Source organism: Arachis ipaensis, chromosome B06 (genome assembly GCF_000816755.2).
Source record: "Arachis ipaensis cultivar K30076 chromosome B06, Araip1.1, whole genome shotgun sequence".
Classification (NCBI taxonomy): domain Eukaryota; kingdom Viridiplantae; phylum Streptophyta; class Magnoliopsida; order Fabales; family Fabaceae; genus Arachis; species Arachis ipaensis.
In genome coordinates this window covers 134,988,281-134,994,184 of record NC_029790.2, presented here as the reverse complement: position 1 = coordinate 134,994,184, position 5,904 = coordinate 134,988,281, and the positions used below count along the sequence as shown (strand labels likewise).

The 5,904-nt window shown below is 29.9% G+C and overlaps 1 long non-coding RNA gene across 1 annotated transcript; it reads right to left on the bottom strand.

The window, feature by feature from the left end:
• Positions 4,197–5,360, bottom strand: LOC110263646. Its single transcript, XR_002349542.1, has 2 exons — positions 5,001–5,360; positions 4,197–4,331 (listed from the first exon to the last, which is right to left on the bottom strand). It is a non-coding gene; the product is annotated as an uncharacterized LOC110263646 (long non-coding RNA).

The window sequence follows — 5,904 nt, the reverse complement described above, 5'->3', positions numbered from 1 at the left end:
CTAACTGTTGCTATTATTTTTAATTATATGAAAACATTTTTGTACGAGTAATCACCGATATTCATAATGCATTATTATATATGTATTTTACTAACTAACAACCCATGGTGATTTGTGACCCGGAATTTGTAGCTAGAAGGATTTCCATTGGACTCGAAGTATATATTTTCTTTACCCTTTGAATCTTCCCGTTGTTGTATCATCTTTCTACAAATACAAGTATTTTTTTTTTTCTTTTAAGGTAAGTTGTATTCTATTTTCGTCACTTGAGAAGTGCCATGAGAAATCATGAAATGTATGTTGAATAAGCTTGCATATAACGTATGGCCAATCCTTCTATTTATTGTTTCAAAATAAAATTCAAGAGTAGATTATTATTTTAATTTCTAATATATTAATTTATCGATAACATAACACTAACAAAAAATAATATTTAATTTAAAGAAAGAAAAAGTATGGATTCAGAATTTCAGATCTTAATTATTTATTTTATACATAAACTTGAACTTATGAATTTTCATACAAAACGACCACTAAAATTTGATGTCTACACTACTATATAACAACAAATTTAAGGATTTTACCGAATGTTTTTTAATTTGTTAATCCACCTTGTATGCTGAGAGTATTAAGGTATAAACCATGACTAATTACATGTTGGTTTGTTTGATTCTTGTTTCTATATTGCCTAAAGTTTAATTAACTAATAAAAAATAGGTTTAATTACTCTGTTAGTTTCTATAATTTTACAAAATTTTTAATTAGGTCCTTATATATATATTTTTTAATTGAATTCTTGCACCAAATTTTTTTTAATTAGGTCCATACACTTTTTTTTTCTTTTATTTAGGTCCCTGTACCAATTTTTTTTTAGTTGGGTCCCTATAAAATTAAGCTAATTACTATTGAAAGAGACTTAATTGAAAAAAAATTGGTGCAGGGACCCAATTAAAAAAAAATATATAAAAAATTAATTAAAAATTTTACAAAACTATAAAGACCAACAGAATAATTAAACCTAAAAAAGAACTGGTGATCCATTCCTCTAACAATTTTCAATAAAATTTTTCATGAGTCAATTTCAAAATGGATACGCTACGATCAAAATTTACAATATCTTAATATTTCTAATAACTTGTTCTATGGTTTCATTCTTTCAACTTTGGAGAACCTGTCATCTATTGGAATTAGGTAATTAAATATGCACACTGCTATTTTGTTTTAGGTAATTATAATATTCACATTATGAGTATGTAACACATACATCAATGATCAATGATCAATCTATACCTAATAGCTTTCTGAAAATAAATTGGAAAAAGAAAAAAAAAAGCCTAATTTGAATTGGTCTTGCATTGCTTGCGGCCTAGGAACAAAATGCATGTGAATGTTCATATATAGTTTTATTTATTTATTTATTTTTTACTAAAGATAGGAGACTCGAGCTCGCAACTTCTTAATTGAGTATGAAAAAACTATGCCATTTGAACTATTACTCATTGGCTATAGTTTTATTTTTCTTATCATCACTTTGTTGTAATAAATTATAATAATAATAATATGGGTAGATATAAAATGGTTATTTTGATTAAACCATAGTTAAAGCGATTAAATTAGTAAATCAATAAATCAATAGTTAAAGTGGTTTGATAACAGATTCGATTTTTATAACCTTGATAAGAATACAGTACAATTGCTAGAGTAGTAGACTGTGAGTTACCTAATTAACAAGTTTCGTAGTTAAATGAACAAAGCCCCCACCATTTAGGGGGACAATAACTTAGCCTTCTTTTTATAAAGTTTAGTGCAGTATAATGTAAAAGAATAGGGGTTAGGACCATTGCTCGTTTCAACAACTTTCAACAATAATAATGTAATTGATATATGAAAAAGTCTATAAAATCAACAAAACAAAAAAAAAAAAACAAATAATTTTATATTATTATATGTAATCTCATATTATTAAAAATATTAATAATAGCTAATTGATGGTTACAAATTATAAAATTTGTTAGCTCTCTAACACCCCTCTTAATATAATATGCTTATTTATATAGAGTAGGACTTGAATTATATGGATATTGTAGTAAATAAAAATAATTACATGAACTTACTATACGATATTTAATTTGATTATTTAAAATAAATAATTTTATCAAACAGTAGTAATTGAGGCTGGCAAATATTTATAACAAAAATTTAGATAACTAATTCCATCAATAAATAAAATTTAAGAGAGTTTTTTAACCATTTAGGCTTAAATGTCTTTTAGTTGCTTTTTCAACTTCTCACCATTTTTGAATCTAGTGGAACATCCCTTTGGAGATTATTTGTGAATTATAAAACTTTTATTAGTCAATGAATCAAGGTTTCTTTTTTTTCTTTTTTTCTTTTTTTTTGGAGAGAATGAATCAAGGATGATGGTGATAATGTAGTTAGGTTTAGCTCGTCAGGTATTGAAGATGGTCCTTTACGAGGCCCAGGCCCAGTAACAAGGCATAGGTTTATCTAGGCTCAGGAGTCAGGACCCACCACAAAATCTTTCCATAGCACGTGCATAAATTTGTTTGTTTTTTTCTATATTTCTTTGGGTATTTATTTAGATCGAGTTTAATTTAATATATTTATAGTGTAAAATATTTTACACAATCATATTTATTCATATATAATTTTTGCAAAAGTGAAAAGAAAAAGTTAATTTAGGGTTGACTGTGAATTATTTAACTGAAAAAATTGAAACCCTTTATAAAAATTATTCAAATCAATCCTAAAAGATTTTAAAAGGGGACATTTTAGTCTCTAAAAAAAATTAATACACAGATCAATCCCTAAAGTTTTATTTCGATAGACAAATTATTTTTTAATTTATTTTTCGGCAGAGTAATTATCTAAATCAGTCCACAAGAAATTTAAAAGCGAACATTTTAGTCCTCAAGAAAAATTAATATACAAATCAATCCCCAATATTTTTATCTGTCAGACATAATAGTCCCGTCCACTTTACTTTTAGGTTTAATTACTCTGCAGGTCCCTATAGTTTTACCGAATTTTCAATTAGGTCCCTATACTTTTTTTCTTTTCAATTGGATCCCTATATATTATTTTTTTTTTCAATTTAGTCCTTGTTAACGTCAAACGACAAAAAACTGTTAGTAAATTGTGAAATTACTTGTATACCCTTAGGGACTCAATTGAAAAGAAAAAAAAGGTACAGGAACCTAATTGAAAATTCGATAAAACTATAAATATTCAATGAAAGATATTCCTATACACTACAAGAAATACCGTTAAAATCGACAGCCAAATCGACGGCTTTGCCGTCGCTTTAAAGCGTGTCGATTTTTTAAAAAACTAATAAAATTGACGGCTTGTTGTGCTGTCGATGAACTTTTAATAAAATCGACGGCTACCTTGTCGATAATATAGGTTTTAGATTTTTACATATTTAATAAAAGTGACACCTTGATTGTCGATAATATTATCTAAAATCGACGGCGCTTGTGTCGATATTTGATCTATATTAAATTTAAAAAGCGACAACATTACCGTCGATTTTAATAGCCATATATTAGTTTTTTCCCTATCTTGTTTCTCATTTTACAAGATCTTAAAGATTCAGGTACAAGCAAACAAACGAAAAACAAATGTTAAGAAAGAAAGAAAAACCCAAACCACATATCTATTTAATTAACAACGATGAAACAAAAATGCCAATGAAAAAAATTATGAAAATGGAACCCACTTATTCCAGCTCACAAAAAAACACCCACACCATATGGTCTCTTATGAAATAGTGCACCCTACAGCATAGCATAAAATAAGCAAACACAAAAGGACAAAATATAGTAATAATACAAAATACAAAGTTGCACATACCATGACACAAATCCATATATATATATATATATTACTCTTAACTATTTACCAATGCACATTGCTTCCTGGTTTCACCTTGTGTCCCGGGCTTGACATTAATTCTTTCCATTTTCTCCATAGGCATTGCAATTTGAGCATAGAATTTCCAAAGCGACCTTTGAAGCAATTGGTTCACCAGAGACTTTGTAACACTGTTGACCAACAACTGAGAATCTGAAGTGAATAGGCCTCTTCTCTTAACAACTTGGTTATAGTAACCAAGATCAAAGGTCTTGCGGCTACCAGGGTCCATCTCAATCAAAATGGTGTTGTCATTGATGCTCTTGCACTTGAACTTCTTCAGATTTTGTGCATACTCTCACTGTCTAGTGCAAGGTCTTGATCTAACTTCCCAGTGAAGTTGTACAAACAGATGCTGATTGTTGAGTAGTGAGACACTCCAATTGTGTGTGCACCTTTACAAAACCACAAAGTTACATATACCAGATAAAACGGAGAGCAACTTAGTAATTAAATTGGAATGGCTAAATGAATCCCTTGAGATCATCTCAGCTATACTTCTATGTCTATACGGCCATCATAACAAAACTAACAACTATGACAATTGAGTGAATTGACTACTCCTATTAAATGATCAACAATAACAGACGATGACAATTACAACAATAACAAGATACTTAGGCCTAGACAGCTAGAAATACAAGATGCAAGTAATGAGAACAGCAAGGCAACACAGCATAGCCAAACAATTCTCATAGAATAGGCTCCCTAGCTCTCAAACTAGTTGCCCATAATATAGCAACAATAACTGAGCTCTCCCTGGCCTTGACTCCATGGATAGCGGCATAAATCATACTTAAATCTAAACTACTCTCTTTGTTCCTTTTTATTTGTCACTCTGTCACTTAAACTTATCAAACGGGTATATATAAATTTCCATAACAATTTCAACTATGGTCTTTTGATACATGAGCTGATGAGCATTCTTAAAACAATCATTATCAAAACAATCCAAAAATCAATCCCAGAAATAGATATTCAACCAATGTTATTTTTATTAAAAAAAAAAAAATTAGCATACACATCAACTTTTAAAACTAACAAAAGAAGCTTTTTTTCCTGACCTGTTTTCAGAGAAAACGTTCGAGTGCAGGGAGATGGAGCAGACGCACAATGCAGGGACGGGAGGCCAGGCGCTACGAGACTCCGATCGATACGGCGCAACGACGGTGATGGGCTTCACCGCGACGGACGGCGACGGGGAACGCACTGACCACCTCCGAACGGAACAGAGTAGAACAGACCGGTTCACAGGGAAGGTGGCAACGGACGGCAAACCACCAAGCCTTCCTTGCAGAAGCCCCCAGCGACGGATGTTGATGACGGCCTGAAAGAGGGGAAGCAGAGGACGACTTAATCGCGTTCTCCACAGGGAAAGGGTTTCTTTTTTTACTTGTGATAAACTGCAAGGGTGATTTGGGTATTTTGAAATAATGCAGGTTTCTTCAGCTACTCACTCCAACCAAATTTAAAGAATATTCGTTTTTTACTAAGAATATTCTGTTAACTTTAACGTTATACACACGGTAGGGATTTAATTGAAAAAAAATTTTATGTATAAGGACCCAATTGAAAAGAAAAAATGTATAGGGACCTAATTGAAAATTCGGTGAAACTATAGGGACCTGCAGAGTAATTAAACCTTACTTTTACTATATGTCGACCTTTATTATTATTATTATTCACTTAGTTTTGTGCATGTGGACGACGACACTAGCATATTAATACACTTTTTTGTTAAAAACGAGTAATGTGAATAATGATGTTTTGAAATCCAAATTAAAATATTTTCTTTTAATACAAACATAGTTTTAAAATAGGATATTTTTTTATTATATTAAATACAAAAATATCAAATAGTTTCAACTTTAAATTTCTTGTAGAATAATCTTTAATAATTTTATTAAATATTATTATTATTATTATTATTGAGTGACTATATATATATATATATATACTTTTTATGTT